The 27,048-nt window shown below is 38.5% G+C and overlaps 1 protein-coding gene and 1 long non-coding RNA gene across 2 annotated transcripts in view; one reads left to right on the top strand and one right to left on the bottom strand.

The window, feature by feature from the left end:
* PDE11A (phosphodiesterase 11A) overlaps positions 1–27,048 on the bottom strand; it is a 3,012,459-nt gene that overhangs the window by 1,300,610 nt on the left and 1,684,801 nt on the right. The gene's annotated exons all lie outside the window — the stretch shown is intronic.
* On the top strand, positions 1,919–23,685 carry LOC122805023. The gene is made up of 3 exons (XR_006365263.1): positions 1,919–2,265; positions 21,421–21,610; positions 23,255–23,685. It is a non-coding gene; the product is annotated as an uncharacterized LOC122805023 (long non-coding RNA).

The following is a 27,048-nucleotide window of genomic DNA, read 5'->3' as shown; positions in this document are numbered from 1 at the left end:
TTGTATCAAAAAAGTGTTCTTTGTTCTGTGGCGAGTTTTCACATGGGAGGAGTTACAGCATTCTTCTAAACCATACGTTTTGACTATATTAATTTTCTCACGCACATCTAGCAATAAGCCTATTTTCTTTAATACTTTCTTTGACATGTGCTTTTGAGCAAATTCAACCTTTCTTTTCACTTATGCTCTACATAATGCAACTTTATTCCTTAATAGCTTTCTCTAGATATTTCTCATCCTTGATAAGTCAATCTGAGCTCTAGATTGCCTTATCCATCTCCTGATAATACTCCTGTATTTATTCATAGCCTGCACACATTCATCATCACACCAGTGTATTTTTCTCTTTGATATATACATATATGAATTGGATTCTCTTTTTTTTATGAAGGATTGTTCCCGTAAATATCTGTCTAGCAGTCCACATAAGTGGGCCATTTTAATCATAGCAGGTGTCCCATTCAAAGATAAGAATCAAGCTCTGTACCTTGCATCTGTGAGGTAAACACTAACAACTACGTCAATGCCCATAAATGGACATTCAGGATTACACTAAAAGATCAGCTTAGAACCCCCAACCCTGCATTCAAGAGGCAAACATTTATGCAGAAAGTCAAGAAGCAGTCCTTGGCCATCATAGCATTGTAAATTATAAATTAAGAAGCAAGATCAAAAAATAAGCAGAAGGTAATGAAAAAAATGTTAACTATACACTAGATATTACAACATGACTAAGGTCCACGATCAATATTTGTATTAAAATATAAACATATGAGAATATGTATAACGTACTCTGAAGAAACAAAAAAGAGAAAACTCCAGTTGCATTGAGCAAGTATTAGTCAAGAACAATATTACTAGTTGCTTAAGTTGGTAGAATAGAAAGAACTTATAGCAGATTCTGTTACTAACCACAAGTTTTTTAACCTTGTCTGATGTAGTAGCCTCAGGGTGGCCTGCTCAGTCTTAATGAAGTTTTATTAATGGCTCCAGGTGATGTAATTCTTCACTAGCACAATGAACTCTTTTACTGTGCTTGACATATAAATTTAGAGCTCCAACTGTAAACAATTTTCTTCTGCCCCATTGTTTAGGTTCTCCCCTGGACTATTATGGTTCTTCAGCACAATTCTAAATGTTAATGTCCTCTCAGCTGAACTGGAAGGACTTCAGCAATGGCTACACTTAAATCCTTTCTCAGTACACCTCAGTTTGATATAATACTCAGAAGATTGTGTACCAAACACTGCTTAATGAGATGTAATCGTCTCAGGCCAACAATCCCATTGTCAAAAAGTAGCAAAAAGAAATGGGATACTTCACAAACCAAAAGGATCACTGATAAATACAAACAAATACATTTCAAAAGAGCAGATGAAGTAAAATTAGTAGTTTAAAATACTTAAAGTAGTAGCAGGCTAATTCAAATGCATAGCCTGTCATTACTCTTCTCTGTCTATCTCTCAAACACATGTGCTGATGTGCACACAACCACGTGCACGAGCGCGCACACACACACACACACACACACACACACACACAAACCCTAAAACAGTACTTCAAGAAGACTAAGAAGTGAAATATTACAATGCTGAATTTCTGGATTTCAGGCATTTTTTTCAAAATGAATATACCCAAAATGAGTTTCTTTGTCCTTTAAGTCTTCGTTTGTATCAGGAAGAACACTGAGAAATTCTGCAGTGTTTGAAGACAGTGGCCCCATTCTCTGTGATGTTGTTGTGTCTTTCGACTTTTCCCAGTTAGGGGTCGCCACAGCGGAACTCCGGTCCGCTAATGATTGGCAGTTGATTTTTATGTGCTGAGTTGCCAGCCCTAACGCACAACCTTCAACGAAGGTACGCCCATTCACGCATGTCTCCACGCAGAAGACGCTCTAGCTGAGAGTCGAACCGGACAGCGTCTTACTGTGAAGCGACAACGCTACTGCAGCACCACCTCCGCGGATGGCCCCATTCTTTGTGATAAACTTTTTTATTATCTTGAGTAAAATAGACTTTGCGCTGATTGGCAATAGTATGATGCCATTGCCTTTTAAAATGAGTGCAAGACATCCTTCAGTCAGTGATCGAAGGGAATTTTTTGTTACTTTGAAAAGGCCAGTTCTGTTGTGTACAGGACTGAAGTCCTAACTGTTACCCAAACAACCCAGAAACAATGAATAATCTCCGTGCTGAAGGACCTGGTTAAAGATGTGAAGAGTGAGGGTCAGAAACTGACTTGCCCAACCTTGGGCAAAGACAAGAAGTAAGTTCAAACCCACTGCATCACTGCTACATAGTGAACTGCAGGAGACACACTATTCAGTATACAGTAAGGTTAAGTCCACCCCATTAAACAGTGTGTCACACAATAGTTGCATTTTTTTTGGTACATTTGAGCATGAAACATCACAGAGCAGCACAGTGACAGTCTTGTATGTTAGTTTGCTACATAATCTGGCATGTAAGTTGAATGTCACAAGTATCTACCTTTCACAGCAGCCTGGATAACAGCCTGTTTGCTACTCAGGTCCTGCAACAGAAACTATAATGTTACATGGGGAATTTATGGTAAAACACTTTGAGAATGAAAAGCAAATGTAAATGTCAGGAACCTGGCAGCAGGAATGGTGGGCAAAAAGATATTGGAAATTTTTACTTCAGAAGGGAGACATCCTGTCCTCCAATAATATGAATAGAGGGCAAAATACCTCAGCTATAAGGTAAGGAGGAGGAGACATAGCCATACTCATGAGGTACAGGAGTAAGGAAGGAGACATTTGAAACAATCTTGGTCATTGGCTAAGGAAAATGACACTTTGGGAATTCTTCTGACATTCATCCATGTCATTCTTCTACATGGTGACTCCTAAAATTCTTCCCTGCCTTAGAGTCTAACCCTCTGAGGTTGGACACTGTACAAACAGAATTTTTCTGCTCCTGTTTTGCTGTAAAATTAATACTTTTTATTTCTCTCTGTACAAATATTATGACATGTAAATGTACTTAAATTCTCCTTAATCATAGGTCTGCTTTCCAGCTGAAGTGTCATATATGCTGCATCAGAATTAACAAAAACTCCAGAAATTATTTTGATCAACCTGATTTTGGATGTACTATTTTCAGGATAAATATATATTTTAACCATGTCTGCTTTCTATTTCTCAAAAGCATTGTAGACATCAATAAAAAGATGGAAGCAGTATATTCAACTTTACACATTCTGCTGATTTAGTCTTGTTGAAGCATTATCGTCTAGCTCAGTTTCCTGAATTAAGGTAATTAACGGTTCATGTACATCAACCTTGATCCTTGTAACTGACTGTTATAACAGACAAATTTAGACAATGGGTCTACGTCACGTGAATGAAAACTCAAAATACTGAATTTCATTTGAATGAGACAACAATACCTAATTTTCAAAATACTGAAAACTCATTTGACTGAGTCTCATTGTACTGAAAGCTTACAATGCTGAATTTCAATATACCAGATTTTAAGCCATAGACGTGGTGTGTTTCCCTTCATCTGTGACTTGTTTGTGATTAAAAAAAAAATTACTGTAACTTAAAGAGCTGACTGTCAGAATACCGAAGTACCATAGAAAGTAATGTTGTAGTGTTCATAAATGTAGGTATGTCTCTTTACATTTTTATGGGAAGTGTCATTTGTCTAGTCAGGATGTAATAGATGAGTTTTTGTGGGTTCTGTTCAAGCAGCTTTATTACGTACAAACATTTCACATTTAAAGCTTATTAACTTTGACTTAGGTAACTTATATGCAAACTAGCTGCCTTCATTCATACATGCACACTCTTTGGCTGGACTTTCAAAATGGCACTGAGTATAGCACATGCCTGCTATTTATATATGCACATTCAGTCCTTGATATGCTTCTTAAAACACAACACATGCACTCTGTTCTACAGGAAGTATCTAAAGTAATATGGCAGAAGTTTTATGCGGGCCTGTCAGTAGTGGCAGTGTGTACAGTACTGTAAGGTAAGAAAAGGTTTATGGCCTTTTTCCCACTGCAGTGCGATCCTATCATTAGCATATATAGTTAGGGGGGAGTGGGGGGCATACCTAGTTTGGTTATATATCATCCGGTTTCTGTTAAGATGGTAAGTAAGTAGTTTTTAAGTTTTGGAAAGAGTTAGTCATTGGTGTTGTAAGTGTGCATGTCTATGGCTTAATATTCAGTATTTTGACATTCAGCATTTTAAGGTTTCAGTACAATAAGACTCAGTCAAATGAGTTTTCTGTGTTTTGAACATTAGGTATTGTGGTCTCAGTCAAATGAAATTGAGTATTTTGAGTTTTCAGTCATGTGAAGTATATCTATATATATATATATGTGTGTCTAATGTATAGTGTTAATGTCTTGTACTAAATCCAGACTGATGCTTTAGCAGAAAGTCCCCTAATAAAGTGATTAATTCTTTGTGGGGAAAATTAGAGTATAAAAAAGATGTCTTTGAACTTTATATAAGAAGTCTGACTTAACTTTTCAAAAAAAAGTCTCATTAGTCTTTAATACAGGAGGTAATTAAACCTAACAATAGTTTTAACATGTCATTTAAATACATACCTCTGCTTCAATGTCGGACCCTTGAGATGCAACTATTGGTCTAACGTCGGGCGGCACAATGCAATGTCAGGGCACTTCTATGGGCTAGGCCTGTAAAGGCTCCAGGGCCATTAGCCTAGTACACACCTATGAACCTATCAACCTATAAAATGCAGATTTTTCTATTGTGATGGATTTTGGGAAATAAAAAAAACTGTTAGTGAGGAGCTCTGCCTAATGTAGACTGGAATCTTGTTCCAAAGCATGGGAAGTATCTGGGACAGGAATCTATCCCTCCAGCAAGTCCTGTTTATTGTTGTGGTGAGGTTTAGATCCCTAGAGCATGTGGCTCGAGGGTATAAGGTTTTTCTTTAGGTGGAGCATGTCCATCAATTTTGGGTGGGACATGGCCTTGTATGTCAGGCAGAGATCACCTCTGAGTAGGCGGTATGCAACTGAGTACAGCTGGAGTTTCTTCAGTTGAGATGCATACAGCATCTGTTTGAGGACAGTGATCCTCTTGGTGAGGTACTTCTGTGGTCTTTCCAGCTGTTTCAGGTGTCTTGTAAGGTACATCCCAAATGGGGCATTGTACTCTATGATGGGTCTGATGAGTGATGAGTAGAGGGGCACAATGACCTCTTTTGATCTGTATGCAAACCCTTTTGTGATTAAGTGGGCCATGTAGAAGGATTTTCTAACCACTCTGGCAATGTGATTATCAAAGGAGAGATTACTATCTACTTGGGTCCCCAGATCCCTTATTACGTCTTCTGTATTTAGGGGACTACCACCTATGTGCTAGTTTGTGGGTACTTTGTTTTTTCCAAAGGGGATGACTATGCACTTTTTGACATTTAGCTTGAGGCCATGATTTTGACACCAGGTATCCATCTCAGTGAGACCCTTTTGGAGGATGTCTGTGTCAGCCGGCGAGTCAGTTATAGCCCCTAGTTTTCAGTCGTCTGCGAACTTGGTCAGCCATAGTCCTCCTGTGCTTGCCTGTACCTCGGAGAAGTATATGCCGAACAGGAGGGGTCCTAGGACAGAGTCCTTGGAAATGCCACTTGTAACCAGTTTAGAGTCGGACCTAGCTCCTGCAACTCTCACCATGTGGGTTCAGTCTGTGAGCCAGTTGGCAACTCATCTTGTGATGTAGGGGTTTATGTTCAGGCTGGTGAGCTTGTCTATAATATCAAAATGGGTAATGGTGTCGAAGGCCTTAGCTAGGTCTAAGTAGGCTGTGTGTACCACCTTTCCCTCATCTATAGCCTTGGTAACTGTCTCAAAGAAGTCCACCAGGTTTAAAAGGCATGATCTGCCCTTAACAAAGCCGAACTGGGAGGGGTACAGTGTTTGGAGGTTCCCAATGTCTCTGTTAATGAGTTCCATGATGATGCACTCCACAGCCTTGCAGACCAAGCTAGCCAGGCTTATAGGGCGATAGTTCCTGGGGTCTGTTGTGGCTCCACCTTTGTGGAGCAGAATAACCATTGCTGTGTGCCACTCTATGGGTATGTAGCCTGTGGAGAGGCTGAGCTTGAACACTGTGTTTAGGTGAGGGGTTAGTTCATCTTTGAGCTCATGTAGGACGCAGCCTGGGACACTGTCAGGTCCCATTGATGCTCTGTTTTTGGCTTTGGAGAGAGCTATTTTAACCTGAGTGTCTGTGATTTCAGGGACTCTACATTCTTCTGGTATGGTTATGGGCCCTTTTGGGGGTGAGGGGGGGGGGGGGGGTGAAGTTTGCGCTGAACCTGTCAGCCAGGATGTTGGCGATATCACTTGGTTCAGTGTATTTTGTGCCATTCTGCACTAACTCCAAGCAGATCTGAGCATTGCCACTTAGATTCTTGACATAGCTAAAGAATGCCTTGTGGTTATCTTTGGAGTCCTTGCCAATTTTTCTTTCAAAGCTCGCCTTGGATGATTTTATGAAGGATCATAGCTTCTTGATGATACTGATCAGGGATGTCTTCCCTTCTTGGGATTTTACTCTTTTCTGGACTAGTTTCCTCCTTCTATTATATAGCTTGTTTATGGCAGGAGTCCAGCAGACTGGTTTTCTTTTCTTGGAGGAGTGAGTCTTGGTTTTGCTTGGGATGGCACGATCCATGCATTCTTGTAGCTGCCCGTAGAATGCATTAGTAAAGGATTTTGCAGCTTGGACAGCATTATCCTTCAGCATGGGGGCTTTGAAACTTTCCACCTCTGTCTTAAGTAACATGAAGTTTGCTTTTGAAAAGTTTTTCACTGTGGTTTCCTTGTCCGGGGGTGGGGGCAGAATGTGGATATCAAAAGTGATTTGTTTATGGTCAAATCTAACCAGCAAGGGGTTGACCTCTGGTGTGGAACACCGGTCGCCCATGTTGGTGATGACCAGGTCAAATATGTTGTCACCTCTGGTGGGAGTGTTGACCAGTTGAACCAGAGCATTTGTGTTTATAAATTCTAGGAAATGTTGGGCAAGGGAGTTAGTACTTGAGTAGTTCTCCCAGTTAATGTTTGGGTAATTGAAATCACCCAACATTAGGGTGTTTGGTAGGACTTTTATGTTTCCCAGTGTTTCCAGAAATGCAGAATGGGGGTCCTGGGACATGGTGGGTGATCTGTAGCAAGCTACAATTTGAATTGCAGTTTTGCCTGTTGTTAGTTGCACGTGGATGATCTCTGAAGCATCGTGCTGTGCCACTAATCTGGAGGTGTGGGTATCCTTGATGAATATGGATACGCCCCCACCTTTTTTTTTTGGTTTGGGTTCTGTGGCTGAAATATATGGTATGAGTTGTAGCCTGGTAGTGCTGGGGTGCTCTCTGGAGCCTTAAACCAGGTTTCTGTTACTGCACATATATCGATTTTCTCCATACTGAAAAGTGCCTTGAGTGCATGCATTTTGAGGCTTAGACTTCTGGCATTGAGTAGCATTACCCTCAGTTTTTTGTTACGTGTGCTATTTATGGTGGTGGGTTTGTCGTTTGAGCCTTGCCTAAAGAGGCACTATGGTATGGGGCTGGCAAGAGCCTTGGCCAGTATTCAAAAGCCTAAGGGTGACAGGTGCAAGCCGTCTCTAACGAAGCAGTGTAGCTTTTCGAGCATGTCATCCCAGGTGGACAGACACTGGATCCCCTTTGAATGACACCATAAACTTAGCCAATTGTTGTAATTGAGAATTTTCTTTATACCGTGGTATCATTCTTGGAGAGGGCAGGATGCTACTCAGGGTCAGGGTCATACCGGCCTGGGCTACATGATCAGAGAGCTCTTCCATGTCTCTTTTCATGTAGTCCAGGGAGGTATGGCTCAGGTCATTCACACCAACATGGACAATGACAGAGTTATATTTGTACTTGTTCTGGAGTGACCTGAGTGCTTGTGTTATGTGGCAGATCCTGGCACCCGACAGGCAGCTAACAGTAACCTTCTCCTTATTCAACCTAGTGAGTGGGACGTCAGTGTGCCTGACTATAGAGACACCTATTACTAGTATGTTGGGTATGTTATTCTGCCTTAAGGGCTGTGATTGCATGGCACACTGGTTTTGTGAAGTATGTATTTCATGGTTTGTGTTGGGGGTGGTGGTTGCTTGGTTGTTTGCTTTGGAGGTATCTGTTGGTTTTGCAGATTTTTATTTAGAGCCTCCGAGTTTGTTTTCATGTATTTATTTGTGTTTTTTGCTGGTGCTGGTTTAATGAGTCTATGTGAGACTGGTGGTGTGATGCAAGTATTTCCCTTCTCCTCTCGACTGTCTGAACCAGTCTTGGGTTTAGAGAGCTTAGCCTCCAGTTTGGCTGTATAATTGCATCTCTCGCATGTATTAATGTTTGGTGGTAGGAGGAGAGGGTTGTAACATTGCCTCAAAATGCGCAGATTCACCAGTTGGACTGGAGAGTACACCTGAAAATGCCCTTTAGACATGCCTGGATAGGTACTGTGAACTGTTTTACTGGATGGCTGGTAAGGTCGAATAGAGAGCCTTGTCCTTCTGTACAGTGCAGGAGGGTCTGGTGCTAGGATTTATAAGTGCTTGCTATACGTTTTGAGCAACTGCCAGGCTGAGAAATGAATGGCTTGAGTGCTTAAGTTGAAAGTTTGTCTAGTTCCAAGGGAAAAATTGAAGAGGAGACTTTGTGGAGCCAGGAATAGTTTTACCCTAGCTAACCGGCGCTGGCCGGTGCGCAAAACCGGGCAAATGGGGTATTTATAGCAGGGAAATGAAAGAGATAGAAATTAGCCCAAATTGGCCAATCACACACACCGTCTTTCGGCTTTTCCCGGTTAGGGGTCGCCACAGCGGAACTCCGGTCCGCTAATGATTGGCAGTAGAGTTTTACATGCTGGCTTGCCGGGCCTAACGCACAACCTTCAACGAAGGAACGCCCATTCACGCATGTCGTCACACAGTAGACGCTTTAACTGAGAATCGAACGGGCAACGTCTAACTGTGAGGCGACAACGCTACCGCAGCACCACCACCGCGTCTCCCAAATTGACTATGAATTTATGGGCTGAAACCACTCCTGCAGGGACAGATAGGCTGCTCAAAGCTCCCCTGTCTCACAGGTGAACAGAGAAACTTCCTTCTATCCAAGTAAGGTATGGGCAAACACAGAGATTTGTAACACAGCCCTGAATTCAGCACTAACCTAAAAACTGGACTATACTAGCTTAGAAAGGCGGGAAACAAGTGTGTATGTATGTATATACATACATATATATATATATATATATATATATATATATATATATATATATATATATATATTTTTTTTTTTTTTCAGAAAATAAAGCAGATACAATAAAAAAACACTTTAAATGCACAGAAAAGGATACTTATTGTTATATATCGCAGATCAGAGTTGTAGTCAATGCCCCTAGTAATAAAGTAGGAAGAAACACAAATACAGTAAAAGCAGATGAATAAAGTGCAATATATATATATATATATATATATATATATATATATATATATATATATATAAAACAACAGAAAACGAACAAACTGATTTAAACAAGTTACCCAATTAACCAGGAAAAAAGCTCAAAACTGAGCCCTGCTCCAGCAGTCTTCAATCAGACAAGTTCTAACTGCGCACTCCTGCTACTAGGGTGCAGGGGAACCTTTTCCATAAAAAGATGGCCTGGATCAGTGCTCAAGTTATACAAACAAAGCTAGATTCAGCAGGCCTGAATCTGGTCTATGCTACAGCAACAAGGCACACCAATTTCAGAAAGAAACAGTTCAAATAAGCAAGCACAATAAGCCTGTGACCAGAAATTCCCAGCTCAGAAGGGCAGAATCCAGCCTCTTCTGCCAAATGAGTGCAGACCACAACCCTCTTAATGCAGAATAACTGGCCTGAAGCCCAAGTGCTTAAGCCAGAACTAATACACTTTTAGAATAGCAGACACTGGGTCTTCAATCAGCAATTCCCAGCTCAGAAGGATGTAAGCTACCTGTCCTGCCATAACAGTGCAGGCCACAAACCTTCTTGATGTAAAACAACTGGTATGAAGCCCAAGTGCTTAAACAAAAAGACTTAGAATAACAGTTACAGTTTAATCAGGCTATTACCAAGCAGTAATAAATGCAGCAGAATAAATAAAATTGAGTACTTTTAAGAAAAGCAAAATAAAGTAGGAGGAAACACAAATACAGTAAAAGCAGATGAATAAAGTGCATTATTTTTATTTATTTATTTTTTTTTAAGTGCAAGGAGAGAGGAAGGAAGAACCTAAGTGGGATGGCCTTCTCAAATCTTCTCTCTGTATTAAGTCGAGTGATCACTAGACTCAGAATATGGTCTCACTATACTCGGTTAAGTGAGCAAATGAGATGGACCCAGGAGGAGTGTTCTAATACAGACTTACAGGAGGGGCAGGCAATTCCAGAGCCACAAAAACTAATACCAACACAGGAACAGGGACGGTGGGTGGGGAACTAACTGCAGAGAGACACACAGCACACTGTTCAATGAAACACACAATTAGGAAACAGAAAAAAATTAAAATACAGTACTTTTAAAACTGCAAGTTTGTACTTGACGCAAGACTAAAATACACTACTGCAAGTTTTACTTAACTTCAGCTTCTAATGCAGATGTTTGTAGCCAAGCAAGTCTCTCAGAAGTTGAGCATAAAACAATATATATTGTATATATTATAACCATTAACCCCTGTATTAAATGTTGTCTTACCTGTTGTTGCAATATTAAAAGGACCTTCTAGGACACTCAGAACTGACTCTAAGGATCACATTACTGTAGTTTGATTTGTGGTCTGCATCAATTTAATGAGACAAAATTTGCATCACATCCTTCAGTCACAAATAACTGAGGAGCTGGTGGAAATAGAATACCTGGTGGAGTTTGGGAAAAAAAGATCTCACCATTCAGGACTCTGATAGCTCTGAAGAATTCTTGGCCAGTTCTGCTGACTGGAAAATAATTTGTCTGTACTTGACTGGACTGTTCTGTGGCTATTTTATATTTGCATTAAAATAATAATACTAAAGAGACAATGATGTCATATGTCATTTACAGAGGAGTCAAAGTCCAAAATCTGTATAGACTTGATGTTAAAAGAAGAAATGTTTTAAGACTCTTTTCAGTCCTGTTACATATGACATTCTAGAAAATAACATTGTAGGTAAAATAATCTCAAAAAAAAAAAAAAACTAACACAATCAATGGAACATATATATCTTCCTGCGTATAGAAGGTGAGTATATTTCTGATAGTGTATTCAAAACTGATGATCTATATGACTGCTTCTACTTTAACTGTGAAAGTAAAAAAGTGATCTAGATTTTATGAATCATGGTGTTAAAAATTCTAAATATTATGTTTCATTGTAATTTTGCTCAGTAATGATCTAGTCATGAAAGATGACATTATTACTTGGTTAAAAAAAGACAAGATATATTGTCTACCTTTAAAGAGCTCTTTGTCTTTGATGATGATGCCTTCTAGATGGATAAATAAAGATGAAATTGATATTAAATGCTACAGATGGTCAAAGAGTTCATCTTTTTAAATATTTGTATGGGAAAACAGGCTACAAACATTTATGTAGAGCAAAAAGTTGCTTTAACTTTAAGGGAAAGGCTTATTAAGAAATAGATGTGCTTTATCAAAATGTTTCACGCAAAGCATAGGATATGTTAGGTGAAAAAAATAGCTGCTGTGTGATCTTTAAGTTGAAAAGAACAAAATTATTTACAAGAATGTGGAGTACCTTAAGAGATGTTAATGAGAAGACAGAGCAGCTGTAAATACAGCTGACTTATAATAAGCAAAATAAATAAAAAATACTTTAATAAAAGGTTGTCAAAAAATATAATAATTCAGGTTGAGACTACCTTAGAATAACAAAAGCTCTGTACTCCTTTGGGTATAGGAACTGAAACAGGAGAAAGAGATTTTATTGGCTGGTGCAGTGGTGCAGCAGTTTGCATTATCACCTCACAGCAAGAGGTTCTCTGGTTCAACTCTCATCTTGTGTGGCTTCTCTGCGATGTCTGCATATCCTCCCTACATTTGTGTGGGTTTCCTCTGGGTGCTCCAGTTTCCTCCCACATTACAAAGACATGCGTCTGGAGCATTTCTCCCTGGGTCTCCACTGAAAATTGGCTCGTTCCAAGTCAGACTTTCCCAGTAAACAAATTTTAAATAAATAAATAAATGTTGCTTCATCAGAGATGACTGTAAGAGCCTCACAAAGGATGGAAGGTACAAATATGAATGACAGTCATCATCATCATCTTCTTTCTGCTGTTCCCGTTAGGGGTCGCCACAGCAGATCACCTGTTTCCATTTCTTCCTGTCCTCTGCATCTTGCTCTGTCACACCAACCACCTGCATGTCCTCTCTCACCACATCCATAAACCTTATCTTAGGCCTTCCTCTTTTCCTGTTACCTGGTAGCTTCATCCTTAGCATCTTTTTCCCAATATACTCAGCATCCCTCTTCAGCACATGTCCAAACCAATGTAATTGTGCTTCTCTGGCTTTGTCTCCAAACCTTCCAACCTGGGCTGACCCTCTAATATACTTATTCCTAATCCTGTCCACCCTCGTCACACCCAGTGCAAATCTTAACATCTTTAACTCTGCCACATCCAGCTCTGACGCCTGCCTTTTTGTCAGTGCCACTGTTTCCAACCCATATAACATAGCTGGTCTCACTACCCTCTTGTAGACCTTCCCTTTCACTCTTACGTTCATCTGTCACAAATTACTCCTGACACTCTTCTCCACCCACTCCATCCTGCCTGTACTCGCTTCTTCACCTCTCTTCCACACTCACCATTACTCTGAACTATTGACCCCAAGTATTTAAACTCATCCACCTTTGCCACCTCTACTCCTTGCATCCTCAAATATGAATGACAGTAAAGGTGTAAAAACATCAAATGAAGTTATGGTTTTAAAATGAAAAGTTAGTTGGTATACAATCTTGCTTGTGAAACATAAAATGGGATGGACAGGTAGAATGCTTTCAGACATCTCAGAATGTGGAAGAAAAGTCTAAGATTAAAAAAAAAATGAAAAGACATTTCATATAGTGTACCACTAGTATGGTTACACTGGCTAGACAGCAGGTTTTTTTTGGATTGTCACAGTAATTCAAATGTATATTTCTAATTCCACATTATACTGTTAATGGACAGATTTAAGAATATGAGAACATTTGGGAGAAAAGGTATATGAGGAATGAAACGTTAAGGTATTTTAATTGCATCAGTGAGAAATGAAACTGTGCAAATTAACAGAATGCAGGGAATTACTGATTATTTGTTTTAGATAAGGAGATAAAGGAAGTGTGATTAGACTAAATAGGGTTGATTATGCTCTTCATAGGTAGAAGATGGTGGAACTGGAAGTTCTACCTTTCATTGAAATGTAGTTATTAAAATCTTGGTTTCCTAATCCCTGTTGGCTAAAACTGCAACTCATGACCTGGTTTTGCATTGTGTGGCTGCACTGCTAGAATGCAGTTCTGTGAAGCATTTTTACAGCATTTTAAAGGTTTTTCTTTTTCTCTGCAATTGAGATACCATGGAGATAATGCATTTATAACTAAGGGTGGGAGAAAATTGTCCTACATGGAAGTTGCAGGTGAGTTTGTCCTCCCTGCAAAAATCTTTTTTTAAATTTATGTCATCCATACTTCTGGCAGATGCACTATTTGGTGAGTCTGACTAGCCCACGTTGCTGTTGGGAGGTTATATAACAACTTTTAATAATGTATTTACTATAACTATGGAATGGAGTGGACATTTTTGTGCCTATAAAAATGCCTTAGATTTGTAGAGAAACAGTACAGTTGCGTAGATAACCTGCCATAACTGCAGATGTTTGAGTAGATCAATTCTGCAGTAATGATTCTTGTGATTTTCTACCATGCATAAATCCATGGCTAGTCAAAATACCAGAGTCTTTCTCCTCCCCTTGGCCATCAAACATCAAGACATCGGAGATATAAGTGGTGTGTCAGCTGACACTATCTTCATGTTTTTCTTATCCAGAATACTAGACATGTCCTGCCCAAATGACTTACACTGACAGACTGACACCCTATCCTAGAGAAGATGGCTTTAAAAACTGGGAGAGAAATTGACAAGGGAACCTACCTCCAACCCTAGGTAGGTAGAAAGGGGGGAAGGAGTGAAGGAAATGGTACTGTAACAATGACCTCCTCAAACATCTACAACTATGGTACGTTACCTACACAACTTTACTATGTTCATCACAGTCTTTGGGGTAGGCATGGAGAAAGATACTGACTGTAGTCTTAGCTGCTCCTGGGGTTAGAGTCCTTCATCTCCCTCCCCCAAGGTCTGGGACATTGTTTATTTTATCACCTACGTGGGTACTGGGCTGTTTCCCCTCTTCGTAGCTTGGTTTGTTCTCTCTTTGAGGAAAAGGCCCAGGATTTTCTGAGGGTAATCTCTACTGCATCTAGGGGTAGGAGTTAGATAAAACTCCTTAACAGATTTCATTTGTTACCACTTTCAAACATTTTCTCAACTGGGAGTCAAAACAGAGAACCCTTCTCTGCTCTAAAAGGGCATAAAGGAGCTGTGCTTTTACCTGATCTGAGACAGGCTGATTCCTCAGTCAGGCTTGTCTGCATGTGACTAACCCATTGACATCTGCCCTGCATGATGCATCTAGAGCAACATGGCCACACTTCAGTGAGGGTTTAGACCCTTGAAGAGTTTCACTGCAGAAATCCAAAATTTCCCTCTGGAAGCTCTTGTCTTGTAGCCCATCTGCCTTAGATTTTATTGTTCCTGCAATGTCTGATGGTATTTGAGGATATATGATGGTTAAGAGCTTTCATGGATAGGCTGGCTGAGGTGTAAGGCTCATTGTCAAATCTGTCAACCAGTCTACTCTCAAGCCAGTAAGGAATTCCTGGCTGCTTTGCCATTTGTCTCTTGTAAGATTCCGCAGACACCACTACTGAATCCACCACTGAATTTTTACAGAAGTTCTTGTGGAATTCAAATGCTCTATGAAAAGTGGTCTGGTTTTCCAGGGTCAGGGGGATGGGAGTTGGTTTGCAGAGATATGTAATTAGACACATCATCCAAGACATCATGGACCAGAGGAAATGCCAAAGGTCTAGGAAGAAAAAGGCTTAAAAGCTTCTTGAGATTAGCTTGAGGCTTGAAAAATTCCTTAGAATCCCATCTGAAAGCTTTTTTCATCTTATTGCAGGTGTCTCAAAAGAAAAAATATCAGATGGTGAGGCTGAAAATAATGAGTCTTCAGAATCTGAGTCAGTATACTTTTAAGGAGGAAGATAATGGACATAAAACATCTCTTCTTCATTCTCTGACTCAAGAGATATAATCTCCCTGGGGGAGCGTCCCTTTTTCTTTTCCCAGTTGAGGTTCATGGAACAGGATCTTTTCCCTGTGTGAACCACCTAGACTTGTTGAAGTCCATGAAGATCTGAGGCAGCCCAGCTATGTACTGTGGTGAGATCTGAATTGAAAGGCCAAGGGGTTCTGTCAGCTTGGCAAACCTACTTGTTTCTTGGGCTTGGAAGTTCTCAGTTTGGAAAAGGCTTCAGAATGCAGATGGCAACTGCAACCTCAGTCTGTTTTCCAGGCAATTCTTCCCTTACAGTCATCAAGGGGATACCGTCCTCCCTCTCAGTCAGCAGGACCCCGGTGTCAGAAGCAGAATCCTGGACAGTGGTCTCGGATCCAACTGATGTTGGCCTAGTGTTGGACTATGAGGACTGGGCAAAAGTCACAGTGGCCTCCAGAGGGGTCAATCTAGAGGACTCTGGCCTAACAGGCATCATACAAGGGGGCTGCAAAGACACCTCACCTGTGTCAGCAATGACAAGTCTTCAAGTCTTGATGGGGAATTAGACACAGAGGTATTGGTGGGGTCTCTCATGTCACTCTCTTTCACATATTTGTTTTTGTTCTTTTTTTTTCTTTTCTTTTCTTTCTTTCTTTTTTTTTTTTTTTTTTTAAGGACAACCTAAGATCTGGTGGATATCATAGCATGCAAAGGCCCAGCCTGACCTGACTCTATATTCTGTTGAGGGTTTCAACCATATGTGTAATAGTTTTATTATTTAACTTCACACATTAGGAACAGTTAGGAACAATGTGCTGAGGCCCAAGGCAAAAAAAGGTAATAATAAATTAAATCCTTGTGATGTATTTGTGGGTCTATATGACACTATCAAATGGACTAAATAGCGAATGCTATTTAGTCGATCCGATACTGTCAAAATGGCAAAATAGCGAAGTCAAGAAACATCGAATTTTTTCCCAGGGAAAAAATTTGGTGGGCTGTCTTCGGGACTTTGCCATTTCCTCCACTATGGTGCTATCTCGAAGTTGGTATATTTAAGTGGGGGGGGGTATGGGGGGGGTGGCGGGTGAAGCCTTCCACTTAAATTTGTGTTTAAGTTTATTTTTTTTTTTTGGAGCAGTGAATTTTTTCCCTGGGAAAGAATTTGCTGTTCAATTTGTTTGATATTTTGTTGTTTCGATATTATTGGTACGATGAAATAGCATTCGCTATTTACATTGTACGATAATATGATATAGACGCATATTTGCTTCCGACAAGAAATGCAACTATTAACTTTTCTTTTTAACATTGACAACAAAAAAGCATATAACAGCAAAGAAAGATAAGGAAAATCCCCATCTGGGTACTTATCTGCAAACACTCTGACAGAACAGCTCGACTGATGAAAAGACTTCAAGAAACAACAAGCAATATGGTCTTGTAATGGGATACAAGGCATGAAAAAAGTGAAGATGGTGCTGGACAATGCACCTGTTATACCTCCAACATCCTAATGTCCATCAGCTAGCTGTGGAAGCTGGAAGGCTGTGGTATTTAGGCCAGCCATGGGCTTCTGCATGGACGTTAGTCTCAAGAATTTGTAATGCGACACTATGATAACCATCTTCAGATATAGTGTGAAAAAGAAGAATCATAAGTTTTACAAAGAAAAGTGCTGTTTATTGAAAGCACTAATGAGAAATGTTTTAAGAGGAGTTTCGGATGTAAATGAAGTCTTATGATACAAGTATTCGATATACTAGACCAGACCACATTAAGAACGGCAACATGCTCAATTTTGGGGTGGTCTCAGACCCTGGTGGGGTGGTAGACAAATACTGTTTAGGTAAAAAAAAGAAACCTGAGACAAGCATACAAAAATTCAATCATCATATAGAATGAGAGGTAGCAGGAAAAGAAACTTACACATATCAAAAGAAAGGTTGACAGCAAGGGACTTTCTGAACCAAAACTTTTTCTTATCTGTTAAAAATATTTTAATGCAAGTGTAATAGTTCTTTTAAAGAAGTTTTGTAGAGAAAATTAGAGAGAAACCTATTAAGATTTCATACAGATCCCTATCAGATTATCGAATTACAATTATAATAAGACCGAACCTTAGAACAATGAGACGACCACACCAAAATCACACAATAAAACTTTACAATGCTGAAATGTATAACACCGAATACATTTCACTCCCAAATACCCTACACACTCTTGTGAATACAAACAGAACAATACCTTCACTTTTTTATGAAAAGAAAAATCAACTAAAAGTCCTCAGTTTATACCTCATAACTTCCCGTGAATTACACTGTGCTTTAAAGGGACAGATCTATTTACAGTAAAACTTCCATTTCCACATATACAAATCTGCTACTATAGCTTTATGAAATTATGTGACATCATCTATTCATTTCAAACACATAATTTAAAAAAATCTACCTTTTTAAACATTTTTGCAGGGGGCAAGCACCCCTGTGCCCCCCACATCGCCTGCAAATTAGATATATCAATTCCAAGATCAAACTATAGTGGGGAAGATGGTAAATTTCCCAATCCTCACTGTACTAAGATATCAATTCCAAGATCACACTACAGTGGGGAAGATGGTAAATTTCCCAATCCTCACTGTACTAAGATCTCCATTTAGTAGCTCCAAGTAATGTGTGACAACCGCAGCTGAGTTTTCGTGATTATGCATTTTGGCATTGTAAACTTTTGTTCTTCTATGACGTCAGTCTTCTCATCCCATTGTTTTAATTTACAGTCATATGGTAATTCAGTAACCTGATAGAGATCCATAGATATATATATATATATATATATATATATATATATATATATATATATATATATATAAATATATTATATACACACACACACAAATATATGTATATATCTATATATATATATATATATATATATATATATATATATATATATATGTATATATATATATGTATATATATATTTATATAAACCAAAAGTAACCACAGTGTAAAATATAACTAAAAAAGTCCAAAACATGCACTGTAAAACAATAGGAAACACTTTCAGTCAGCCAAACTCTTCAGTCCAAGCTGCTTTTATACTTCCAACGTACAAAGACACAGATTGAGCGCTTTTATCCCCTAAACTGGGGACTTCATCAGAATCTAACTGTACTCCATAGTACAGTCTTTAAATACTGTTAAAATGAGTGATGTCATCACCCTTCACAATCCTTTAAAGATACAACTACCTTAATGCTAAAATGAAATGCACTACAAACACCTTTTAACACAAGAACATTTTAGCAAACATAGTTTATAAAAAAAAACTTTTCAAATTGCAAGACATTCATCAAATGTAAACTTAAAAATTGTTTAATATAAAAAATCAACCACATTTTATCCATTGACTTGCTTTAAAACATATGTATACTGTGTAGTTGAAGCCCCCCCCCCCCTCACACACACACACACACACACACACACACACACACATACACACACACACACACACCTGGGTGAAACAGTAGACAGTACCTAGGGTGCCATTTCACTTGGGTCCCACCCTGTACATAGAGTTGTTGTAATGTATCAGTGCTGCAACTAAATGCCAATAACTGTGAATGTTCGTTTGTGAGATCGGCCAACAGAGTGTGGTATACAGGCCTGTCATAATGTAAGACCGCTGTAGCTACATGCTCCATCTGACTGGACTACTCCTAAAAGTTTGCAGCATGAACTAAAAGGTTGCTTAGGAAGGGTGTCAGTACCAGGGTGATAGTTAGGATAGATGTGCCCAGGAGACTCCAAAGTGACATTTGCTGGGGGCCCCCAAAATACTAACACCAACCCTGATCGTGATCAATGATCCAAAAAATGATGACATCATGAAAATTAGCTCAATCAAACTAACTGCACATGCGTGCACAAACACACACACACACACATGCACGCGCACATACATACACACACTGCAGCACATCATATGTTATATCAGGCAGCACAGCAAACATTATATGCAGCATTTGTCACTGAAGCATCATGTTTGTGTAACTTGTACAGTGTATATTCTTTGTCAATTTTACATATTTTTTGACAAGGTAAGCACACTGGATAAAAATGCCCTTTTCAAGGATGATCCAGTAACAGTGGCTAGTTAAGTGACTTGCTCAGATTACTTCTAATCTGTATATTCCACTTTTCAAGATAACCCTGACATAGTCAAGTGAAATATTACACTGGAGATCAGTAGCAATGCTAGCAAAGGTTCTTATTTGTAGAAGGAAGAGGAAATGTCTATACTCATAATTTTATCCCAGTTTTAAATCACTCAGTGCTCAGTCTCTGTATTACATGTGCCTCACCACTCATTCGTGTATCTCTGCGTCTCCACCTTTAATGTCTTGTGTGGATGCTTGTGTATGCATTCCTGACAACCTTTAAGATTGCCCAAACCTGCCAATGACTTTCTCATTGGTTGAATCCTCTTCCCTCCATTGCAGTTGTGTATATAAATTAAAACTTGAGTCTATCCTCTTGCCCAAAAATCCCTACCTCCCTCAAACATGATTCGGCACATATTCTACCACCATAACTTGAATCCATTCTCCTGCTTGCCTTTTGCATTTCACCTTATCTTATCCTAGTTTCCCCCTTTCTCTCTCCCACTAATATTATGGGGTATGCCCTGGCAGACTCCCCTAACCATCCCTTATGCCCTTTTACTGGACACTACTTTTTTGATTATTTGGTTTTAAATGTATGTTTTTGAGGACATGCCTTTACACACTGTACAGAGATGTGATGCACACAGTGAAAATAGACTGTTAGTGTTGTGCAGTCTACAGACATCAGTTTCTGATTGTTGAAGACAATTTGTGGCCATCATTTGCCAATGTCTTCACAGCCACAGAATCTGCTGTTGGTGTATCCACACAGATGATCAATGGTCAGCAGCATTACATGTGTCAAGGTTCTGATGGCATGGTGTAGTAAAATCAACTACAATGGATCATTTTTAACATTCAATCTGTTGTTCGGGTAGACATTCAGTAATGTGGATAGTGACCTACACATTGTAATCACATGCTGTTGCCTCTTTGTGCCTATATTGTATGTTTACTTTCTGTTGTGAATACTGCATCTACGGGTCACATCAAAAGTTGAATGACATGGTAGACAGGTGGATAACTCTGTGTACAATTCTAGTTTTTGCATAAAGTTTTTCAGTCATGGCTTGCTACATCTGTATATGCCTTGATTGTTCAGGCTATTAATTTGCATGCTATTTTACACTGGGTGCATCCATACTGTTATTTCTTGGACTGGAATGCCAGGAGTGAGCAGTATGATATTCAGTGAGGGAGCTGATGCATCCAGTCTGAAAACCTGACACTGTTGATTCTGTCATTTTTTCAGCAAGGTGGGCATCACAGCTGGACCACTGTCCTTTGGTATATGTCATATGTTTCTCCCAACTGCCTCATTAAGGATGACGGTTTCATTTTTCAGAAGACATGCTTTCCATGTGTGCTCTGGACATGATGTCTGACATGTGGAGAACTGTTGGCTCTTATATGAATTTGTATCTGCCCTGTCCTGGTACGTTGATATTAATATTATGTAAGGTACTGCCCTGCAATCTTACCAACACCCTTCTGCTGATGTTATGTTACTAGATTTAACTCAGTTTCTGACAGGTATAGTTGATGCTACATATGGGCATAGCTTCTCTTATCTTTCTAGTTTTATGATATCTAGCTTGAATCCCACTCAGCCAGTTGACCCCTGTGGTGCATTGTGGCCTGATCCCAACTTTTGTGAATTCCATTTGTTCTCCTCAGATCTACTAAGATTCTTCCCTACTTCTTTTTTTCTGAAAATTTGCTGCGCTGTCCATGAATCTGCTGTTTCAATATCTGGTATTGTATGTGGGTATTAACAATGTCTTCCACACTCCTGATTCTAGGTACGATAGCACACCCGTCTAAAAAAAACTAACACCAAGATCTTTCCACATCTTTCTTTAGAGAAGTATGAAGCTGCCTATCATACACCCTGTCCTCAAATTGCTGCGGCCTTGACAGCATTAGATGTGTCCCTTGCTCATTTCAGATATGCTGCTGTTTTGAACAAAATGCCATTTTACCATCAAATCAGTAGAAGTGGACCATCACTGCGTATCATTAGATGGGGCTGTCATAAGAATTTGCCTACAAGGTATGTGCATGTACTACTCCTTTCACTGAAAAATATGATTCTTTTATATAACAAAAGAGTTAAGTAAATTTACAGTATGAAAATGATCATATATACAGCATGTAAAAAACAGTAGCACCAACTAGGAGGGTTCCTTACAAGAAGTTGACATATAACCCAAAAATAGCAAACTGGATGAGTTAAACTTATCAAACAAGATCTGTTAAACTTGTGGCTGATCCAAAACAAAGCCTTATCCCCCCCCCCCCACACACACGCACACTCGCACTCTTATTTAGCAATATATATATATATATATATATATATATATATATATATATATATATATATATATATATATATACTGACTTCACTGTCACACAACCATGGGAAAAAGATAAACATTTTGTAAGGAAGAAATACAAAGTTCTCACACTACTACAGTCTTGCAGCAGAGTGGATAAAAAATGCCCAATTCTGTGACTTAGTAACAGGCAAGATGCATTTCAAGAGACAGGATTCATGAACAGTAGATCTCCTGTTAGTGGAATCTGTGCTTATATGGAAGAGTACAAAGTGTTAATGTTTTTGTAAGCTGAAGTAGAGTGAGTTATAAGATATAAACTACAGGAGATATAGCAGACTGACATTCAAAACACTAAATAACTAAATAACTACATTTAAATGTACAAAACCTAATTAAGGAACACATTCTGAAGTTTATTACAGTAAGCATTTTACTTTGCAGGAGTTGGTGTCCTTCTGCACCTCTTAATGTAAGGGCTTCCTTTCATAGCTCTCAACCCTCGCTCTCCAAAATGAGGAACACTACTCCTCATAATGTGGAACAAATGGGCAAAATGTGGAACACATACTAATGGCTTACTATCAACTTCAACTAGGAAGGTCATAGGATGGTTAAAATATGCTGGTTTTACTCATAAGGAAGACCTTTCAATGAATTAATATGATTAATTTCTATTTACCATGGATTTCACTTAAAAAAATTCCTAACACTGAATGTGTGACAGAGTCTTTCAATGTGGAACATTGAGGAACTTCGAGGAACATGAACCTTTAAGACCCCAAATGAGGTACGTTCCTCGTAATGAGGTACACTTGAGAGGTATGCTTCCTTTCCATACCTGCTTCCTTTCCATTCCCCATCATACATGTATCTAACTTTCAAGGTCTTATTACCCTGCAGTATACAGAATGATTGGTTTACTCCAAGATCCCATGACATTGGACAGTTAATACATTTAGTTAAATGGAGAGTAGAGATGCAATGGAGAACATCTGTCCCCTGAACAAAATAACATTCTATTTCTTATTCTTATTTTTAGCATTTGTAGCATACATAGGCTTATCATTTATTTCTAAGCAAACTAGCTAACTGATACCTGAGCATTATTTGTTGTGATTTAGATTTGCTCTTACACATGCACACACATGTATACAATTAATATAAAAAGGTTTATTAGTTTCTGTATGCTCATTTCTGATAAGTACAGACTGCTAAAATATTAGCATATTCTATAATTCTGATAGTTTTAAAAGAGCTATTTAATCAACGTTTTAAACATTTAATTTAACTTAATTTTAATGTATTCATTTGCTAATCAAGTAAGTGAACTCACGTTTTTTTTTTTTTTCACATTTCAGCCATGATCCAAGCCATAAGGTCATGAGTGAATCAATATCTCTGAATGGTTTTTAATGTACCCTTCAAAGACTGTGATTGCTTTAAGGAAACCAGAAACAAAGCATATGTGGGGAGAACATACACATTCCACACTTAAAGTGCCTGATGTTCAAGTCTGAACCAAAAATGCTGGGGCGCCGTGGAAGACATCATAACCAAAGAATACATAGCCATGACTTCAAGAGTAGGAGTTGATTATTCAGTTTCTGTGTGTAAATGCCATTCTGGGACTTATTCTTAAACATGTCTACAATACTCGCTCTATTACCTTTTCATAATTAAGCATAATATCATTGTTTGATCTTTTTATGTTGAAACAGATGTAAATCTGCTAACAGGTATACATTAAACATCAGCAGCAGAGAGTTCCATGGACTTATAACAGACTAAGATGCCCATGACTATAAGCCAGTCTGCCTTTAATAGGCATAATAGTTTCAATAGACATAATGAGAAGAACATTCATGCTTTTCTGAAAAAGAAAAACGTTTTTCCTGGTTTCCGTTGCATTCTGTGGGTAGAATAAATACATGCACATTTAGAATAAACTCAGCACATAGGGAAAGTGTCTAAAATCTACATTAATATTGTCTGATATTGAAGTCGAATAAAAACTCTTGAGCTCTGAGGCAGACAACATAACCAGTGAACCTACATTCTGTCCTTCCATTACACTGCTACCCAGACATTCAGGTCTTGTTATCACTATGTTCGAATTCAGGAAAGGAAAATTAATTTATAGAAATACTACACTGACAGTTTTTATACATCTGGAAAATGTCATCTTGCTGAATGCAGGACCTTATAATAAAGTATAAAGCATAGGTTTAAGGAAACATGTTTACTAGGCAATCACTTAAATTAATAACAAGGGTGTATTTCTTCTATCTGTTATGAAGACAATAGTGCCATACTTGGAAGATAATCTCAAGCCATATGATAAGGGCTAGTTGATTTTATTTTAGTGGAACTAAATGCAAGAGACAAATCAGTGTGAAATATTCTTACCCTTATCACTTTTATTTTCAGCAAAGAAAGAAACAGAATGAGGCATCCTGACCTGACATCCTAATTGAGACACTTGAACAGCCTTTTATTTTTCTCACAGGTGTTTCAGCCCTGTATGGGTATAATGCTTTATTAAAATAGCACAAGTGTTTGCTGAAAAGTATACAGACTGGCACTAAATTGTTTCAGACCAAATGAGGACACCAATCCATTAAGTACTTTAGACTACTTATTTTGTTTCTGTAAAAATATAAACCATGTGATGATTTTGAAGAGATTCAGCAGTCAAACATTACAGTCATGAGGAAAATCTTTAAAAGGAAGAACATTGCTTAGGTTTAGCCATGACTTCAGGGGTAGGGAATGATCTTTTCAGTTTCTATGTGTAAATGCCATACTGGGACTGATTTTTAAATGTGTCTAGCAGTACTTACCCTACACCCTTTTGATAATTAAGCATAATGCCATCATTTGAACTTTTTATGTTGAAACAGATGTAATTCTGCTAACAGGTACACATTAAATGTTAACGGCAGGGGGCTCCATGGATTTATAACAGACTAAGATGCCCATGACTATGAGCCAGTCTGCCTTTAATGGTTTAATAGTTTGAATAGACATAATAGTAAGAACATTCATGCTTTTCTAAAAAAATAAATAAATAAATAAATAAATAAATAAAAACTTTTACCTGGTTTCTGTTGCATTCTGTGGGTAGAATAAATACATAAAAATTTGGAATAAACTCAGCACATAGGGAAAGCATATAAATTTTCCACTAATATTGCCTGATATTCAAGTTGAATAAAAACTCTCGAGCTCTGAGGCAGACAACATAACCAGTGAACCTACATTCTGTCCTTCCATTACACTGCTGCCCAGACATTCAGGCCTTGTTATCACTATGTTCGAATTCAGGAAAGGAAAATTAATTTATAGAAATACTACACTGACAGTTTTTATACATCTGGAAAATGTCATCTTCCTGAATGCAGGACCTTATAATAAAGTATAAAGCATAGGTTTAAGGAAACATGTTTACTAGGCAATCCCTTAAATTGATAACAAGGGTGTATTTCTTCTATCTGTTATGAAGACAATAGTGCCATACTTGGAAGATAATCTCAAGCCATATGATATGGGCTAGCTGATTTTATTTTAGTGGAACTGAATGCAAGAAGCAAATCAGTGTGAAATATTCTTACCCTTATCACTTTCAATTTCAACAAAGAAAGAAACAGAATGGGGCATCCTGACCTGACATCCTAATTGAGACACTTGAACAGCCTTTTATTTTTCTCACAGGTGTTTCAGCACTGCTATGGGTATGATGCTTTATTAAAATAGCACAACTGTTTGTGGAAAAGCATACAGACTGGCACTAAATAGTTTCAGACCAAATGAGGACACCATTCCATTAAGGTACTTTACTTATTTTCTTTCTGTAAAAGTATAAACCATTGATGATTTGAAGAGATTCAGCAGCTTTATACTCATGAAGGCAAACATTACAGTCACGAGGAAAATCTTTAAAAGGAAGAACATTGCTTAGATTTAGCCATGACTTCAGGGGTAGGGTTGATCTTTTCAGTTTCTATGTGTAAATGCCACCCTGGGACTGATTTTTAAATGTGTCTAGCAGTACTTACCCTACACCCTTTTGATAATGAAGCATAATGCCAGCATTTGAACTTTTTATGTTGAAACAGATGTAATTCTGCTAACAGGTACACATTAAACATCAACGGCAGGGGGTTCCATGGACTTATAACAGACTAAGATGCCCATGACTATGAGCCAGTCTGCCTTTAATGCGTTTAGTAGTTTCAATAAACGTAATGGTAAGAACATTCATGCTTTTCTGAAAAATGTTTTTTTTTTATTGGCTTCTGTTGTATTCTGAGGCTAGAATAAATACCTAAAATTATAATAAAGTCAGGAGGATCTAATCTAACGAGTCATTCAATGAAACACAAAGAGGTGAGTTTTGATCCTGCACCTTTGCATGAATAGTGGGTGGTATCTCATTGTAAGGTAGACATGATTCTTTAGGAGCCAAGGAACAGGGAGTAGCAATCCAGTCTGTGTGTGTCTGCCTTTACATGATTAGAATTGCAGGCTGATGTCCTTAGAAGTACTCCACAGAAGTGATAAAGAAATGTGCATGGTAACTGCTCTTATTAGTTAAGGGGTATAGCATTTAATTGAGAAAAGACAGAAAACATGAGTGGTCTGGGGATACACATAGTACAACTGGATGAACGGATTTATGTACCATGGGTCTATATTATTTCCTCGAAAGATGTCTCCATTGAATGGCTGTTCATCGATCACTACCCATCAAGCAGCCGTTCAGTGAACCTTACAATCATTGAACTTCTTTCCTATCAAAAGAACTACTTGGCCACTAGAACAACTGTAATATGAACTACATAATATTAAACTCACGAAGGTGGGGGCTATGTTTGCCACAACCCCCTACTTATGTATACAAACTCCGAGATCACACTACAGTGTGGAAAAGGGCACATTTTTGATGCTGGCTACCTTCTTACTTTCCCATGGAAAAACTTCAGTGGAATGATTGTTCACTGAATGCATAATTTGCTGTAGTCATGTCAATGAATAAGGATTTGATGGAGATGTCTTTCAAGGAAATAATATAGACCCATGTATCACAGTTATTAGCAGTTGATGTCATCACTTGATAGTAGAGGACCATTTTTAGATTTCCCAGTTTGCTCAA

This window comes from Protopterus annectens, chromosome 6.part0 (assembly GCF_019279795.1).
Source record: "Protopterus annectens isolate FY-2018-M chromosome 6.part0, PAN1.0, whole genome shotgun sequence".
Lineage (NCBI taxonomy): Eukaryota > Metazoa > Chordata > Ceratodontiformes > Protopteridae > Protopterus > Protopterus annectens.
This window is presented reverse-complemented; position numbering and strand designations above follow the sequence as displayed.